General features: G+C 38.6%; 1 protein-coding gene across 5 annotated transcripts in view; it reads right to left on the bottom strand.

Moving 5' to 3' along the window:
- RPS6KA6 (ribosomal protein S6 kinase A6) overlaps positions 1 to 20,468 on the bottom strand; it is a 245,187-nt gene that overhangs the window by 99,702 nt on the left and 125,017 nt on the right. The window lies entirely within an intron of this gene.

The raw sequence follows: 20,468 nt of genomic DNA, 5'->3' as shown, positions 1-20,468 counted from the left end.
ACAACAATTTACAAAAATATATCTGAAAATATTCAGAATTTTAAGAAATATAAGCATAAACAAGTTATGTATTAAATCTTAAAATTTTCACAGGTGACTTAGATTACTTTAATAAAATTTATTCTCAGACTAATAATGTAAAACAGGCTTTATTTCATGAATATGCCCTTTAAAATATTTAAATTCTCAAATTTAAGTATCTTCAAACTGCAATGTTCATACTATCTCTCAAAAATTTAAAGAGGGCAACAATTACATCAAAGCTGCAATAAAGATCTAAACTTCAAAATCTATTAAAAGAAAACAAGAGAGTAATTTAAATTGTTTACAATATCCAAATCAAAAATATTTTGGCTTTGAAGTTACATTTTTGCTTAAAGCCGTAAAAAAGCTAAAGATAGCAGTGTGTATATTTATATGTACTAAAATAAAAAAAAATTAGTTGAAACTCAAAAAGTACCATTGGGGGTCGGTGAGAGAATATAGTGGGTGGGGTGTTTGCCTTCCACACAGTCAACCCTGGTTCAACTGAACCCTGGTTCAAGCAATGGCATCCCATATGGTCACTCAGCCCCACCAGGAGTGATCCCTGAGTATATACCCAGGAATAAGTCCTGAGCACTGCTGGGTTTGACCCAAAAACAAAAACAAAAAAGGAAAAAAAGAAAAAGATAAAGAAAACACTATAATTCCACCAAAAGATATCCAACATGAAATTCAAGAGTATAATAATACAAATACTGGCAAACACATAAGCTAAAAACTAAAAATGCCAATGAAAGAAAGCAAAGGATATCTAAATAAATGTAAATTCTATATTCATGTTTAAAATGAATAAATATTACTAAAGTCGTCAAATCCCTCTCTGAACTACACAGAGCTTCAATTGATATTTAATGGAAATGAGCAATATGCCTAAGAAATCAAGCTGAATTTGAAATTAATTTCAAAAAGCCAAATAAAGTAGAATAACTAGCAATTTTTAAAACTTTGGGAAAGAATGAAGACTTCAATTCAATATTTATTACAACTACAATGATACTTATTTAAACTATCTACAATGACCAAGATAGTTGTTACTGGAGGGAGAAGAGCTAGACAAAAATGTGAATGGAGTAGTAAAGAAAAGAATGACACATACAGTCACTTCTGCTCTAAAACTTTAAAAAAATACAATTTTGTTCCCATGTTATTGTTACATTAGGAGGTAATCTAACCATAAATTACCAGATTCAGGTTGGTTTAAGTAGTTTATCAACAAGAATTTCTAATTGAAAGATGAGAATGAAAATTTCACACAGTTCAAGTGAATCAAGTAGAAACACATACATACTCTGCAGAGACCAAGTTTAGTCTATCATAATCTAAAAACTCACTCCTTTCAATGTGTCCTTTTACAATAACTCTACCATGACTAGACAATATTACTTCTACTATTTTATATTAACTTAAAAGCTAAAATATTTATGAGGACATTTATATATATAACTCAATAATTTTTCAAGATAAGGTTCTATATTTACTGTAGCATTCATAAAGTAAAGTAAAGTAAAGTAAAGGCCCTCCCATTGATCGTCGATTTGCTTGAGCGGGCCCAGTAACGTCTCCATTGGAGACTTTGTTGTTACTGTGTCTGGCATATCGAATACTCTCGGTAGCTTGCCGGGCTCTCCGAGAGGGGTGGAGGAATCGAACTTGGGTCGGCCATGTTGGCCGCTTGTAAGGCGAACGCCCTACCCGCTGTGCTATTGGTAATTATTCTATTATTTACATCAATTTCCTTTCATTAATGTATCACTGATGAAATGAGTTAGAGCTAAATCAGTAACTTTATTTTCCCCATTACTCCTGATTTTTATTATGCAGTCTTGTATACTACAGTAATTTTTAGATCATCTTCGTGCATTCTAAAGGAACGGGCATATGGTGACAAATGATATATTAAAAATGTAAAAGTAATTAGACAGTGAAGGGTCAGCTCTTTCAAAAATGTCATAAAAATAAGATAAAGAACATATAAAATCATTCCTTATGCCAACAACTAAATCAATGATAAAAGTAAAGCCTAATATTATAAAATTTCAAAAGGAACACAGAAGAAAATAACAATGATTTCATATTAGTTGAATATATTAGATAAAATATCAAAAACATGATAAAATGAAAAGTGACAGACATATTTTAATAAAATTAAACACTATTTTTGAACATTAAGAAAAACTAAAAAGCTATAGACTTGGAAAAACACTTTCAAATCTAATAAATATTCATAGCATATTAAAAATACTCAGTTGTAAGAAAATAAACAATTCAGTTACTTTATGATTGACAGAAGATCTGTACAGACATTTCTCCAAAGAAATAAGTATATGAAATTTCATTAGTTAGAAGAAAAATGCGTATTAAATTCTTAATGATTTATTTATACCAATTACTATAAGTAAAAATCAAATACATTAGAAAGTAATATGAAAGAATATAGAGTCAAATATCCAAATCACATAATCAACAACACTGAAATCAAAGACCTACACTTTAACAACCAAAATTAGGAAGATGCCTGTCATGAGGGCACTCTGGAATGGTTGGAGGTTCCTGGGAACATTGGTGGAGGGAAGTTTACATACACAGTTGGTGGGAATCAGTGTTGCAATAGTTTAAGTCTAAAACACAACTATGAATAACGTTGTAAATCACGGTACTTTAATAAAATTTTAAAAATTCATATACAAAAAAAGGTGCAGAACATCTAATACTTCCATAGATTGTTGGTGAACAAGTGAAATAACACAACTACTTTGGAAAATACTTTTTCTTTTCTCTTTAAATTGAACAACCATTTGTCATGTTAAAAAGAAAAACACTCTTCTAATATTTACTCAAGTAAAATAAAATGCAAATTTCACAAAAAACTTTACATTAATTTCTGTGGTTACTTTACCTATCACTGCCCCAAGCAGTAAAGCAGCATATCCAAACTTCAATAATTGGTGACTCAATAAATACACAGGCCATAGTACAGTTATAAAATTTAATACTATGCAGCAATAATAAATGATTTATACACAAAAATATGAATGGATCTCTATTAGAAATGAATAGAGTCGGACTCCCATTTTCTCTATAAACTGTATCAGCTTTTATTATACTATATATACTATTATATATAGTATATATACTGTATATTGTATATATAACATATAGTATATATATTATATACTAATATATAATATTATACTTTATTAAACTCTATAAAATGTATCGGCTTTTATTATACTATGGAGAAGGGAAAACTATGGGGCCAGCATTTAGACTGGTGGCTTAATAGAGGGAAATATAATAATGATTCATTGTGGGTGAATTTGGAGATTGACAGAGCTATTTTATATATTGATTTTGATGGTGACGATAAGACTAGTTTTGGTAGTAATTGTAATTGTAATTAGTGGTAGGTTTAATATTTCAACTGTGATTGTAATATTGGTAGTCTGGCACACGATTATATGCATTTGTCAAAAATATACATGAACAATTTATTTATTTTAAAATTAACCTTTTTTGAAGCAACTATAGATCCACATGAATCTATATGAAATATTACATTGAACCTCTTTATACTTTGACCAGTTTCTTCTGTGGTGTCATATTGCAAAATTATAGTGCAATAATATAACTAATATTTTGACAATAATGAAGTCAAGATACAGAACAAGTACATCAAAGTAAAATCCTAAAGGTGAATCTTACTTTATGTAAATCATATGGAGTAAGATTGAATATCTTAAATCTCAAAATAAATAGGCTGTTCTCCAGCATCAGTAATGGGAATGCAAATTTGCCAATCTAACAGCATGGGCACTTATTCAAACTTTAAATTTAGATCTGCCATGAGATTTAGAAAATGGATTCGAAAGTAGCTATCCAAATGTACCTATCAAAAACACAAATGCAAAAAGGTAAACATACCCCTATGTTCAGTGCACCACCATGTACAAGTGGAAACAAATTAATTGTCTACTGATAATGAGTGGGTAAAGAAGATCACTGTCACTGTTTGCTATCACTGTCCTCCCATTGTTCATCGATTTGCTCGAGCAGGCCCAGTAACGTCTCCTTTGTGAGACTTGTTACTGTGTTTGGCGTATCAAATAAGTCACGGAGAGCTTGCCAGGCGTGGCCGTGCAGGCAAGATACTCTCGGTAGCTTGCCAGGCTCTCCGAGAGGGGCGGAGGAATTGAACTCAGGTCAGCCATATTGGCTGCGTGCAAGGCAAATGCCCTATCCGCTGACCTATCGCTCTAGCCCAAGGGTAAAGAAGATATGGAATATAAAATGAAATGTTATAGAACTATAAAAAGGAGAAATAGGGGGAGAGCTAGCATCTGGAGGTGCTAAGTTCTTATTCCTGGCTTTCCATGCAGAGATCATTCCTATGTTCAGGAGAACTACATACAATGTTGGGGACTGAATTCAGGTAAACCACATGCAAAGAACATATCCTACTGCTGTACTATCTCTCTGTCCCCAAGAAAGGAGAAAAATATGACTTTCACACTGATGAAATTGGAGTAGGTCAACATGAGCAAAGTAAGTCCAGAGCAGGAAAATGAATATTGGAAGATTTTTCTAATATACTGGATATCAAAAAAAAGGCAAGGCAGAATATAAAGACACAGAAATCTTCCAAATCTGAATGTAGAATATAGATTGCTAAAAATGTAAGGGAGCCTTCCTTCGCATCGACCAAACTGAGCTGGTCTCTTCTCCCCACCCAGGTCAGTTTATCCGCCTCTTCTCGAACCCAGGACCTGGACTTCACCCAGCAAGCCCCGCAGGTGTCCTCCGAATGCTGGGAGACAAAGCAGCTATGAGCCTCTCTGCCTCTTCCTTTGCATCACCCAATATGAGCTGGTCTCTTCTCCCAACCCGGTCTTTACTCCCCTGACACACACCAGGTACCCATGGGGATGTGGCTACTTTAAAGCATGCCTGGCTTTTAGAAGTGGGCGTGGCTTTTACAGAAGTGGGCGTGTCCTGATTTTCAGCGGGCAGGCGCTTTCGCGGCCACAAGTAGTTTACACATACCAAGAAATCTACTCCCTAAACGTACACACCAACATGAAGAAACAACGCAAATCCCCGCCGCAGGGAGAGGATGATGAAACGAGTCCAGAAATCTCACTAAGTGCTAGCCACCTAAGGGACCTCTCTGACAAAGAATTCAGACATGAAGTAATCAAGATATTCAATCAACTCAATGAAACAGTCGGACAGATATCCAGTAAACTGAAAGAGGACATGAAAGAAACAATCAATGGCACAATCGACAAAATACAGGAAGAAATGAGAGCAGAAATTGGAAAGCTACACACAGAAATGGCAAGAATCAAAGATTCCATAGATGAAATCAAAAACTCAGTCTGTGCCCTCAAAAATAGAATGACCACAGCTGAGGAAAGAATCAGTGAGCTGGGAGATCAGCTGCGCCAAGCCAATAGGCAACAACAAACAGTGGCAAAGGACCTCAAAATACCTCCACAGAAAATCAGAGTCCTAAGAGATGATTCCAAAAGAAACAACATTAGAATCATTGGAATACCAGAAGCTCAGGGAAACAATACCACTGAAAAAGCCCTGGTTAAACAAATCATCCTGGAAAAATTCCCAGAGCTCCACAATGCAGCCATTCAAATTCAAGAAGCCCAAAGGGTGCCAGCTAAAGGAGACCCTAACAAAAACACTCCAAGACATATCATAGTTAGAATGATCAATGCTGCAGATAGAGACACAATACAGAAAGCAGAAAGGGAAAACAAGGAAATCACATACAAAGGAGCACCCCTTAGATTCACAGCAGACCTATCAGAGGAAACCCTCCAAGCCCGAAGGCAGTGGCAAGATATAGTAAAAAAACTCACTGAAATGAATGCTTCACCAAGAATACTCTATCCGTCTAAATTCTCACTCAAAATCGAAGGAACTGTACACTATTTTCTAGATAAACAGCAGCTCAGGAACTTCACAGACTCAAAACCAAAACTAAAACAAGGGCTAAGGGGGCTACAATAAGACAAGACAAACCCTACAACCACAACAAACCTTTACAGAAAGATGGAACAAAACCCCATAACAATAATCTCTCTCAATGTCAAAGGTCTAAATTCACCATTTAAGAGACACAGAGTGGCAAAATGGATACAGAGACAGAACCCAACATTCTGCTGCCTAAAAGAAACTCATCTCAACAGTCAGAACAAACACAGACTCAGAGTCAAAGGATGGAAAAAAATCCTTCAAGCAAACAGCTCCTTCAAAAAAGCTGGGTGGCCATACTAGTATCCGACAACATTAATTTCATGTTGAAAAACATTAAAAGGGACAATGAAGGCTATTTTCTCTTCATAAAGGGATACAAACAACAGGAATAAAACATACTCTAAAATGTACACGCACCTAATGAGGGAACAGCTAAATATTTAAAAAGAAAGAAGAAACAGAAGAGAAAGGGCTTATAAAACTATACAGGGCTTTATCCCCCCAAAAGAAAGAATAAACATTCTTCTCCAGTGCACACAGAACATTTTCCAAAATAGACCATGTGCTAGGCCATAAAACCTAACTCAACAGAATCAGGAAGACAGAAATAGTATCAACCATATTTAAAGACCAGGATGCACTGAGGATAGAAGTGAATCAACACAGGCACTGAGAACCAAATCAAACACATGGAAATTAAACAACTCAATGCTGAACAACAAGTGGGTCAGGAAGGAAGTCAAGGACAAAATCAAAAGATACCTGGAAACAAATGAGAATGAAAAAAGAGCTACCAGAACCTATGGGATGCAGCTAAAGTCATATTAAGGGGAAAATTTATAGCCCTGCAAGCATATCTTAGATATATAGAAAGGATGCACATAAAAATCTTGATCTCACAGCTCAAGACCTTAGAAAAGGATCAACAGAAAGCGCCTAAATCAGGCAAAAAGAAAGAGATCATAAAACTTAGAGCAGAAATCAATGACATGGAAACCAAAGAAACAATCTGAAAGATCAATGAAACCAAAAGCTGATTCTTCGAGAAAATAAACAAGATAGATAAACCACTAGCAACACTCACAAAGATACAGGCAGAGAAAACCATAATAAACCAAATCAGAAATGAGAAGGGGGAATATCACAACAGAAACCAAAGACATCCAAAAGATCATCAGAGACCTCTTTGAAAGTCTGTATGCCACAAAACAAGAGAACCTAGAAGAAATGGAAAATTCCTGGGCTCCTATAATCGCCCAAAGCTGAATCAAGAAGATCTAGAGTATCTCAATAGACCTATTAACATCAACAATATTGAAACTGTAATCAAAATTCTTCCCAAAAACAAAAGCCCAGATCCAGATTGATTCACTAGCGAATTTTTCAAACATTTAAATAGGACCTACTGCCAGTCCTTCTCAAGCTTTACAGGAAAATGAAAAAAACGGAAACTCTCCCAAACAATTTCTATGAAGCCCATATCTCTCTAATACCAAAAGGAAACAAAGACACCACGAAAAAAGAAAACTACAGGCTGATATCTCTGATGAACACAGATGCGAAGGTCCTCAACAAAATACTAGCAAATAGAATTCAACTACTCATCAAAAAGATCATACACCATGACAAAGTAGGATTCAGCCAGGGGATGCAAGGCTGGTTTAACACTCGGAAATCAATCAAGATAATCCATCATATCTACAAAAAGGATAAAAATCATATGATCATATAATTGGATGCAGAGAAAGCATTTGAAAAGATCCAGCACCCGTTTATGATGAAAACCCTAGCCAAAATGGGGATAGAGGGGACTTTCCTCAACACAGTTAAAGCCATCTACCACAAGCCTACAGCAAGCATCATCCTCAATGGGAAAAAACTGAGAGCCTTCCCTCTAAGATCAGGGATGAGGCAAGGATGTCCACACTCTCCACTGCTGTTCAATACAGTACTGTGATTACTTGCAATAGACATTAGGCAAGAAAAAAGATATTAGGGCATCCAGGTAGGTAAGGAAGAAATCAAGCTCTCACTATTCGCAGATGATATGATACCATACTTAGAGAACCCTAAACCCTCTACCAAGAAATTCTTAGAAACAATAGGCTTGTATAGTAAAGTTGCAGGCTATAAAATCATACCCAAAAGTCCATGGCTTTCCTATACTCAAACAGTGAAAAAGAAGAAAGTGACATGAAGAAAACAATCCCGTTCACAATTGTACCCCAGAAAATCAAAAACCTAGGAATCAGCTTAACTAAGGAAGTAAAGGACCTGTACAAAGAAAACTACAAAACGCTAATTCAGGAAATAAAAGAGAGTATGAGGAAATGGAAAAATATCCCCTGTTCATGGATTGGGAGAATTAACATTGTCAAAATGGCAATACATCTCAAAGCACTGTATAAATTCAACGTGATACCCATGACATTCTTCAAAGAAATGGAGCAAACACTCCTGAAATTTATATGGAACAATAAGCCCCCACGAATTGCTAAAGCAATTCTTGGGAAAAAGAAAATGGGGGGAATCAACCTCGCTAACGTCAAACTTTAGAGAACCCTAAAACCTCTGCCAAGAAACACCTAGAAACGATAGACTTGTATAGTAAAGTTGCAGGCTATAAAATCAATACCCAAAAGCCCATGGCTTTCCTATATGCAAATAGTGAAAGAGAAGAAAGTGACATGAAGAAAACAATCCCGTTTACAATTGTGCCCCAGAAAACCAAGGACCTAGGAATCATCTTAACTAAAGAAGTAAAGGGCCTGTAAAAAGAAAACTATGAAACCCTACATCAGGAAATAATAGAGAAGACGAGGGCTCATTTTACTTAACATGATACTTTCCATGTACTACCACTTGTATGTAAATTTCATGACTTCCTCTTTTCTAACAGCAACATAGTATTCCATTGTGTAAATGTACCAGAGTTTCTTTAACCAGTCATCTGTTCTTGGGCACTCAGGTTTTTTTCCAGATTCTTGCTATTATAAAGAGTGCTGCAATGAACAAACAAGTGCAGATATCACTTCGACTATACTTTGTTGCCTCTCTGGGATATATTCCCAGGAGTGGTATTGCTGGGTCAAATGAGAGACCAAATTGGAATTTTTTTAGAATCATCCATACTGTTTTCCAAAAGGGTTGGACAAGTTGGCATTCCCACCAGCAGTGTAGGAGGGTCCCTTTCTCACCAAATCCGTGCTAGCACCCTGGAACCCGTGGTGGTACAGGATAGGCACTGGTGGAGGGGTGGGTACTTGATCATTGTATAACTGTAACCCAAGCACGAAAGTTTGTAAGTCTATAACTGTACCTCATGGTGTTTCACTAAAAAAAAAGAGAGAGAATACAAGGAAATGGAAAAAATATCCCCTGTTCATGGATCGGGACGATTAACATTGTCAAAATGGCAATACTTCTCAAAGCACTGTATAAATTCAATGTGATCCCTATTAGGATACCCATGACATTCTACAAAGAAATGGAGCAAACACTCCTGAAATTTATATGGAACAATAAGCCCCCACGAATAGCTAAAGCAATTCTTGGGAAAAAGAAAATGGGAGGAATCAATCTCCCTAACATCAAACTCTACTACAAAGCAGTAATAATTAAAATAGCATGGTACTGGAACAAAGGCACAGCTGTAGACCAGTGGAACAGGGGTGAATATACTGACATCTCCCCCCAAGCATATGAGTATGTAATCTTCGATAAGGGGGCAAGAAAAGTGAAGAGGAGCACGGAAAGCCTCTTTAACAAATTGTGCTGACAAAACTGTATGGATACATGCAAAAAAGTGGGATCAGATCTCTGCCTAACTCCATGGACAAAAGTAAGATCAAAGAGGATTAAAGATCTCAACATCAGATTGGAATCCATAAGGTACATTGAGGAAAAAGTTGGCAAAATCCTCAATAACATAGAAGCTAATGGTATCTTCAAAGATGTCACGCTGCCGGCAAAGAAGTGAAAACAGAGATAGACAAATGGGACTACCTCAATCTAAGAAGCTTCTGTACCTCAAAAGAAACAGTGACAGGTTGAACCCCACATTCCCCAGCAGGGGACACCTGCAGCAACTCCCTGGGACAGTCCATCACCTATTCGGCCCCTCCCCTTCAGGTGGGTAGGGGCAGCCCAAGCCAGGAGCTGCTCCTCCCCCCCAGCCCCAAGCCTTTACCTGCCAAACCCCACATATGCCAGCAGGGTACACCTGACAGCTCTGTGTGACAGTCCATCACCTAATTCGCCCCTCCCCTCCAGGTGGGTAGGGGGAGCCCAAGCTGGGAGCCGCTACTCCCCCCTAGCCCCTCGCCTTTTCCCACCGAACCCCACATTCCAATGCCCCTCCTCCATTCCAGGATCCTGTGTGGGAATGATCCTGGGATGGGGTCGGGGATGTGGCCACTACAAAGGGGCGTGACCTCCCAGAAGTGGGCATGGCCTTCTCCTGGGCAGGTGCTGGGTTACACCGCCACAGTTATATTTCATAATCCGAGCACTAAGGACTTTCATTCGGCACCTTGTCGCCTAATACCGACCAAAAATGTCTGACCACCTCTACTACAATACAACAACATCCCACTCGCCTACTCCATTTCTAACAAAAGACCTGTATGAAATGAGCTGTACAAGCTCAATACTAAAAAGCACCTCCTCCAAAGTTTCACTCAATGTCGGTAATAAAACAAAGAATAACGTCTGATTGATAAGAAGGTTGGAATCTAGAAAGGGAGAAGGGTAGCTACCATCGGCCAACCTTATCCAAAATCCTTTCCCACGATAAGAGGGAACAGTACCTGTGATTTCAGGGTTCTATCTCTAGGCAACCAAAACAACATGAAGAAACAGCGCAAATCTCCACTACAAGGAGAATACAAAGAAAAGAATCCCGAATCCTCAAATGAGGTTTCCACAAATACGGTCTCTTCGATAAAGAATTCCAGTATCGAATGCAGAGGGTGTTCAAGTATCTACAAAAAGAATCTATGGAAAAGATATCCAGAAAACTAAAAGAAGAAATGAAAGAAACAATAGAACAAATAGTCAAGAAAATACAGGATGAAATGAGAGCAGAAATAAAAAAGGTACAAAAAGAAGTGTCACAAATAAAGGATTCAGTAGATGAAATTAAAAAGTCAGTAAGTGCCCTTAGCAAAAGGTTAAGTGCAGCTGAAGAGAGGACCAGCGAGCTTGAAGATGAGCAACAGAAATCCCATAGGGAACAACAAGCAATAGGAAAAGACCTCAAAATCGCACTAAGGAGAATCAGAAACCTAGGGGATAAAGCCAAGAGGAACAACATTAGAGTCATTGGAGTACCAGAAGGACAGGGAGACAACCCGAATGAAAAAGCTACAGTCAAAGAAATCATTGCTGAAAAGTTCCCAGAGGTAAGGAATGCAGACATCCAGATCCAAGGAGCCAGAAGGGTACCAGCTAAAAAAGACCCCAGTAAAAACACTCCAATGCATATCATAGTCAGAACGATGGATGCTGTGGACAGAGATACAATATTACAAGCAGCAAGGTCAAAGAAGGAAATTACATACAAAGGAGCACCCCTTTGAATCACAGCAGACCTATCAGAGGAAACCCTCCAAGCCCGAAGGCAATGGTGGGATATAGTGAAAAAACTCAATGAAATGAACTCATCACCAAGAATAATCCATCCAACTAAACTCTCACTCAAATTCAATGGAATGATACACCACTTTGTAGATAAACAACAGCTCAGGAATTTCATAGACTCAAAACCAAATCTAAAAGAAGGACTAAAGGGGCTCCTGTAAGATAAGAAGGAAAAAACGTATAAACACAAACAACTCCTACAGAAAGATGGCACAAAACCCCATGACTATAATCTCCCTTAATGTCAATGGTCTAAATGCACCTACCAAGATACACAGAGTAGCAAAATGGATCCCAAAACTGAAACCAACATTCTGTTATCTAGAAGAGACTCATCTGAACAATCAGAGCAAACACAGACTCAAAGTTAAAGGATGGAAAACAGTCCTGCAAGAAAACAGCTCCCTCAAAAAAGCTGAGGTGGCATACTAGTATATGACAACATTAATTGCAGGCTGAAAAAGTTTAGAAGGGACAGCGAAGGACATTTTATCTTCGTCAAGGGATACATACAAAAGGAAGAAATCACACTCGTAAATGTATACACACCTAATGAAGGAACAGCTACATACTTAAAACAACTGCTAACAGATTTTAAGGAGGACATTGATAGCAACACAATAGTAATTGGAGACTTCAACATCGCCTTATCACCTCTGGATAGATCAAAAAGAACAAAACTCAGCAAGAAAACATTGGCTTTGAATGAAGAAATAAAAGAGAAAGGACTTATAGACCTATACAGGGATTTACACCCCCAAAAGAAAGAATACACATTCTTCTCAGGTGCGCATGGAACATTTTCCAAAATAGACCATGTGCTAGGCCATAAAACATAGCACAATAAAATCAGGAAGACAGAAATAGTATCAACAATCTGTTCACACCACGATGCACTGAGGATAGATGTGAAACATACACAGACACAGAGAACCAAATCGAACACCTGCAAACTAAACAACTCACTGCTGAACAACGAGTGGGGCAGGAAGGAAATCAAGGACGAAATCAAAAGTTACCTGGAAATAAGTGAGAATGAAGACACGTGCTACCAAAACTTATGGGATGACGCTAAAGCCGTATTAAGGGGAAAATTTATAGCCCTGCAAGCATATCTAAGGAGGTAAGAAAGAATGCACATATGCAACTTGACTTCACAGCTCAAGATCTTAGAAAAGGATCAACAGAAGGAGCCCAAATCGGGCAGAAGGAAAGAGATCATAAAACTTAGAGCAGAAAGGAATGAATTGGAAACCAAAGAAACAATCCGAAAGATCAATGAAACCAAGAGCTGGTTCCTCAAGAAACTAAAAAAGGTAGATAAACCACTAGCGACACTCACAAAGAAACAGACAGAGAGAACCCCAATAAACCGAATCAGAAATGAGAAGGGGGATATCACAACAGAAACCAAAGAAATCCAAAAGATAATCAGAGACTACTTTGAAAGTCTGTATACCACGAAACGAGAACCTAGAAGAAATGGATAAATTCCTGGACTCCTATAATCTCCTAAAGCTGAATCAAGAAGATCTAGAGTATCTCAATAGACCTATTAGACCTAGTATCTAAATAGACCTATTAGACCTAGAGTAACTCAATAGACCAAAATACAAAGAAAGTCTACAGAATGGGAAAGGATATTCTCCAAATACACATCCGACAAGGGGTTGATATCAAGGATATACAAAGTACTGGTTGAACTCCACAAGAAGAAAACATCCAATCCCATCCAAAAAGTGGGGCAACGAAATTACCAGAGACTTTCTCAAAGAAGAAATCCGAATGGCTAAAAGGCACATAAGAAAATGCTCTACATCATTAATCATCAGAGAGATGCTGGTCAAAACCACAATGAGATACCATCTCACACCTCAGAGACTGGCCCACATTCAAAAGAACAAAAGCAACCTGTGTTCGCGCAGATGTGGCGAGAAAGGGACCCTCCTTCACTGCTGGTGGGAATGCCGACTGGTTCAGCCGTTTTGGAAAACAGTATGGACGATTCTCAAAAAATTAGAAATTGAGCTCCCATTTGATCCAGCAATACCATTCATGAGAATATATCCCAGAGAGGCAAAAACATATAGTCGAAGTGACATCTGCAATTGTTTGTTCATTGGAGCACTGTTTACAATAGCCAGAATCTGGAAAACACCTGAGTGCCCAAGAAAAGATGACTGGTTAAAGAAACTTTGGTACATCTACACAATGGAGTACTATGCAGCAGTTATAAAAAATGAAGTCATGAAATTTACATACAAGTGGTACTACATGGAAAATATTATGCTAAGCGAAATGAATCAGAAAGAAAGGGACAGACATAGAAAGATTGCATTCATCTGGGGGATATAAAGTAACAAAATAAGAGACTAACACCCATGAACAGCTGCGATAAATACCAGGTTGTTCACTTCATGGCTTAGAGGCCAGCTGCACATTCTAGGGGCAAAGGCAGCTCAGATAGAGAAAGGAGCACCAAATAAAGGGTGCTGGGAAGATGTGCCCAGGATGGGAGATGCCTACTGAAATTAGTCTATGGACCAAACACGATTGCCACCCAATGTCTCTTCTGCAGACCACAGCACCCAAAAGGAGAGATAGAACCAAAGAGTGTGCCCTGCCACAGAGGCAGGGTGGGATGGGGGATGGGGGGTGGGAGGGATACTGGGATTGGTGTGGGTGGAGAATGGGCACTGGTGGTGGGATTGGTACTTGCTCATTGTATAACTGAAACAAAAGCACAACAACTTGTAAGTCTACAACTGTAATTCATGGTGTTTCACTAATAAAACAAAAACAAAAAACAAATAAAAGTGGATGGTGACTTCGGTGTCTGGAAAAAAAAACAGTGACCAAAATACAAAGTATACAGAATGGGAAAGGATATTCGCCAAATACACATCCGACAAGGGGTTGATATCAAGAATATACAAAGTACTGGTTGAAATCCACAAAAACAAAACATCCAACCCCATCAAAAAATGGGGAGATAAAATAAATAGAAAATTTCACAAAGAAGAAATCCGAATGGCTAAAAGGCACACGAGAAAACACTCCACATCATTAATCACCAGGGAGATGAAGATCAAAACCACAATGAGATATCATTTCACACCACAGAGACTGAACCATATCCACAAGAACAAAAGCAACCAGTGCTGGCGCGGATGTGGCGAGAAAGGGACCCTCCTTCACTGCTGGTGGGAATGCCGACTGGTTCAGCCCTTTTGGAACAGTATGGACGATTCTCAAAAAATTAGAAATTGTGCTCCCATTTGACCCAGCAATACCACTACTGGGAATATATACCAGAGAGGCAAAAAAGTATAGTCGAAGTGATATCTGCACTTGTTTTTTCATTGGAGCACTCTTTACAATAGCCAGAATCTGGAAAAAAACCTGAGTGCCCGAGAACATATGATTGGTTAAAGAAACTTTGGTACATTTACACAATGGAGTACTATGTAGCTGTTAGAAAAGATGAAGTCATGAAATTTACATACAAGTGGTACTACATGGAAAGTATCATGTTAAGTGAAATGGTTCAGAACGAAAGGGATAGACATAGAAATATTGCATTCATCTGGGGAACATAAAGTAACAAAATAGGAGAATAACACCCAAGAATGGCCGAGATTAGTACCAGGAATTTTACTCCATAGCTTGGATGCCAACCACACATGCTAGGGGGAAAGGGAGCTCAAATAGAGAAGGGAATACCAAATAAAGGTGTTGGGAGGATCCTCCCAGGAGGGGAGAAGCATACTGAAAGTAGACTATAGATCAAACATGATTGTCACCCATTGCCACTTTTGCAAGACCAAACATGATTGCCACTCAATATTTCTTTTGCAAACCACAACACCCAATAAGAGAGAGAGAACAAAAGGGAATGCCCTGCCACAGAGGCAGGGTCGATGGGGGCAATGGGGGGTGGGAGGGGTACTGGGATCCATGGTAGTGGGAAATGGGCACTGGTGGAGGGATGGGTATTTGCTCATTGTATAATTGAAACCCAAGCAGAAAAATTTGTAAGTCTACAACTCTACCTCATGATAGCTCACTAATAAAAATAAAAAAACAAATAATAAAAAAAATAAAAATGTAGGCGAACACTACTCAAAAGGTAGAGGGGTCCAATGTACTATGGTGTAGAATATTGGTATATTAGTGCTAAGTGATAAAAAAAAAAGATAAAGGCCCTCCCGTTGATCATCGATTTGCTCGAGTGGGCCCAGTAACGTCTCCATTGGAGACTTTGTTGTTACTGTGTTTGGCATATCGAATACGTCACGGGGAGCTTGCCAGGCTCTGGCGTGCGGGCGAGATACTCTCGATAGCTTGCTGGGCTCTCCGAGAGGGGGGGAGGAATCGAACTCGGGTCAGCCATGTTGGCTGCGTGCAAGGCAAACGCCCTACCGCTGTGGTATCGCTCCAGCCCAGGCAGAGTAAACAATTTATAATTTGAAAAAGCTAAGTATTATAGGGTAATATATATTCTGAAGAGGTGTGAACTTTACCCTTAAAACATAGAGTCTTATTAAGTTAACATTACCAAACTAATATGAGAACATCAACACTTGGTTTTAGGGTTCCTTAAAAGCAATATGCATTAAAATATGTTCAGCTTTTATTATAAAGAATTCAATTGAAAAAAGTATGACATTCATTTTAAATATAAGGGGAAATGTGTTATTTTTACAGATATATATAAGAAGAAAATTATTCTACTATTATAATAACAATCAGTAATTATAATTACCATTACTTTTATTTTATTTATTTTGGAAGTTTAGGAGCTCACATGGTGGTTCTCAAGGCTTACTCCAGGTGGGCTCAGGGCCCGTAAGAGGTGCTAGGAATTGAACCTGTATCAGTTTCATGCAAGGCAAGAGCATGATTTGGTGTACTACTGCTCCAGATCCCTGAGACTTACCGTAAATTTATATATTTTAACTAAATATTTAGAAACATATGCTAAAATGTGAGAGAGATAGAGAGAGAGCAGACTGAAATTAAAAAGGATAATAAATTAGATACCCTGAATTTGGGATAAGAAACTCTGGAAAGAATTGTTATTCAAAAATAACTTTTAAAATATGCTCTGTATTTTCACATATCACATATTTTTGCATAGATGCAGTAAGACATGAGGTAATACCTTGTAACTGATTAAATTAGAACAAGTTTGATTCTAACAGGGAAAATTTGTTCATACTTTCTACCTACAGGCTTCAGGCCAGTCGTTGTAATGCACTGAAATCCCACAGGATCCTTTTATTTTATATTTTTTTAAATTTTTTTTATTAAATAAAATAGTGAGACATCATGAGGTACAGTTGCAGACTTACACATTTTTGTGCTTGGGTTCCAATTATATAATGATCAAGTACCATCCCTCCACCAGTGCCTACTTCCCACCACCATGATCCCAGTATCCCTCCCACACCCCTTCCCCCCCATCCCACCCGGGCTCTGTGGCGGGGCATTCCCCTCTGTTCTCTCTCTTCTTTCGGGTGTTGTGGTTTGCAAAAGAAATATTGAGTGGCAATCATGTTTGGTCTACAGTCTACTTTAAGCATGCTTCTCCCATTGTGGGAGGGTCCTCGCAACACCTTTATTTGGTGTTCCCCTCTTTATCTGAGCTCCCTTTTCCCTAGTATGTGTGGTTGGCCTCCAAGTCATGGAGTAGAATTCCTGGTACTATTCTCGGCCATTCTTGGGTGTTAGTTTCCTATTTTGTTACTTTATGTTCCCCAGTTCCCCAGATGAATGCAATCTTTCTATGTCTATCCCTTTCTTTCTGAGTTATTTCGCTTAACATGATATTTTCCATGTAGTACCACTTGTATGTGAATTTCATGACTTCGTCTTTTCTAACAGCTACATAGTACTCCATTGTGTAAATGTACCAAAGTTCCTTTAACGAGTCATCTGTTCTCGGGCACTCAGGTTTTTTCCAGATTCTGGCTATTGTAAACAGTGCTGCAATAAACAGGCAATTGCAGATGTCACTTCGACTATACTTTTTAGCCTTTCTGGTATATATTCCCAGGAGTGGTACTGCTGGATCAAATGGGAGCTCAATTTCTAATTTTTTGAGAATCGTCCAACTGTTTTCCAAAAGGGCTCAACCAGTCGGCATTCCCACCAACAGTGAAGGAGTGTCCCTTTCTCACTACATCCTCGCCAGCACCGGTAGTTTTTGTTCTTGTGGATATGGGCCAGTCTCTGTGGTGTGAAGTGATATCTCATTATGGTTTTGATCTGCATCTCCCTGATGATTAATGATGTGGAACATTTTCTCATGTGCCTTTTAGCCATTCGGATTTCTTCTTTTTTGTTGTTGTTGTTGTTGTTTCTAATAGTTTTTTTTCCTTTATTTATTTTTTCTTTTTTTATTAGTGAAACACCATGAGGTACAGTTATAGGCTTACAAATTTTGTGCTTGGGTTTCAGTTATACAATGATCAAGTGCCCATCCCTCCACCAGTGCCCGTCATCCATCACCACGGGTCCCAGCATCCCCCCCCCAACCCTCATCCCCCCCCCGTCCCATCCTGCCTCTGTGGCAGGGTATTCCCCCTTGTTCTCTCTCTCCTCTTTTGGGTACGGTGTTTTTCAAGAGAGGCTTTGAGTGGAAATCATGTTTGGTCTACCGACTACTTTTAGCATACTTCGCCCACCCTGGGAGGGTCCTCACAACACCGTTCATTTGGTACTCTCTTCTCTATCTGAGCTTCCTTTTCACCTAGAGCATGTGGCTAGCCTTCCATTCATGGAGCAAAATTCCTGGTACTAATCTCAGCCATTCCTGGGTGTTAATCTCCCTTTTTGTTGCTTTATGTTCCCCAGATGAATGCAATCTTTCTGTGTCTATCCCGCTCTTTCTAACTCATTTCGCTTAACATGATACTTTCCATGTTGTACCACTTGTATGTAAATTTCATAACTTCATCTTTTCTAACAGCTACATAGTACTCCATTGTGCAAATGTCCCAAAGTTTCTTAAACCAGTCATCTGTTCTTGGGCACTCAGGTGTTTTCCAGATTCTGGCTATTGTAAAGAGTGCTGCAATGAACAAACAATTGCAGATGTCACTTCGACTATACTTTTTTGCCTCTCTGGAATATATTCCCAGGAGTGCTATAGCTGGGTCAAATGGCAGATCAAATTCTAATTTTTTGATAGTCGTCCATACTGTTTTCCAAAAGGGTTGGACCAGCCGGCATTCCCACCAGCAGTGAAGGAGGGTCCCTTTTCACCACATCCGCGCCAGCATCGGTTGCTTTTGTTCTTGTGGATGTGGGCCAGTCTCTGTGGTGTGAAATGATATCTCATTGTGGTTTTGATCTGCATCTCTCTGATGATTAGTGATGTAGAGCATTTTCTCATGTGCCTTTTTGCCATTCGAATTTCTTCTTTGCGTAAGTTTCTGTTCATTTCCTCACCCCATTTTTTGATGGGGTTGGGTGATTTCTTCTTGTGGAGTTTAACCAGTACCTTGTATATCCTTGATATCAACCCCTTGTCGGATGTGGACTTGGTGAATATCCTTTCCCATTCTGTAGGCTGTCATTGTATTTTGGTCAATGTTCCTTTTGAGGTGCAGAAGCTTCTTAGTTTAAGATAGTCCCATTTGTCTATCTCTGTTTTCACTTGCTCGGCCAGTGGCATGACATCTTTGAAGATACCATTAGCTTCAATATCATGGAGAGTTTTGCCGACTTTGTCTTCAATAAACATTATGGATTCTGGTCTGATGTTGAGGTCATAAATCCATTTTGATCTTACTTTTATGCATGGTGTTAGGCAGAGATCTGAGCCCACTTTTTTGCATGTCGCCGTCCAATTTTGCCAGCACAGTTTATTGAAGAGGCTTTCCCTGCTCCATTTCACGTTTCTTGCCCCCTTATCAAAAATTAGATGATTATATGTTTGGGAGGAAATGTCAGTATATTCAACTCTGTTCCATTGGTCTGCAGTTCTGCTTTTGTTCCAGTACCATGCTGTTTTAATTATTACTGCCTTGTAGTAGAGTTTGAAGTTAGGGAGGTTGATTCCTCCCATTTTCTTTTTCCCAAGAATTGCTTTAGCTATTCGTGGGGGCTTATTGTTCCATATAAATTTCAGGAGTGTTTGCTCCATTTCTTTGAAGAATGTCATGGGTATCCTTATAGGGATTGCACTGAATTTCTACAGTGCTTTGGGAAGTATTGCCATTTTGATGATATTGATTCTCCCCATCCATGAACAGGGGATATTTTTCATTTCCTCGTGTCCTCTTTTATTTCCTGAAGTAGCGTTTTGTAGTTTTCTTTGTACAGGTCCTTTACTTCCTTAGTTAAGTTGATTCCTAGATACTTGATTTTCTGGGGCACAATTGTGAATGGGATTGCTTTCTTGATGTCACTTTCTTCTCTTTCAATATTTGCGTATAGGAATGCCATGGATTTTTGGGTATAGATTTTATAGCCTGCCACTTTACTATACAAGCCTATTGTTTCTAGGAGTTTCTTGGTAGAGGTTTTAGGGTCCTCTAAGTATAGCATCATGTCATCTGCGAATAGTGAGAGCTTAATTTCTTCTTTCCCTATCTGGATGCCCTTAATATCTTTTTCTTGCCTAATCACTATTGCAAGTACTTCCAGTACTATATTGAACAGTAGTGGAGAGAGTGGGCATCCTTGTCTCCTCCCTGACCCTAGGGGGAAGGGTCTCAGTTTTTCCCCATTGAGGATGATGTTTGCTGTAGGTTTGTGGTAGATGGCTTTAACTATATTGAGGA

Source organism: Sorex fumeus, unplaced genomic scaffold (genome assembly GCF_029834395.1).
Source record: "Sorex fumeus unplaced genomic scaffold, SorFum_2.1 ptg000050l, whole genome shotgun sequence".
Lineage (NCBI taxonomy): Eukaryota > Metazoa > Chordata > Mammalia > Eulipotyphla > Soricidae > Sorex > Sorex fumeus.
Note: the sequence above shows the minus strand (reverse complement) of the source record. Positions and strands in the feature narration are given on the sequence as shown.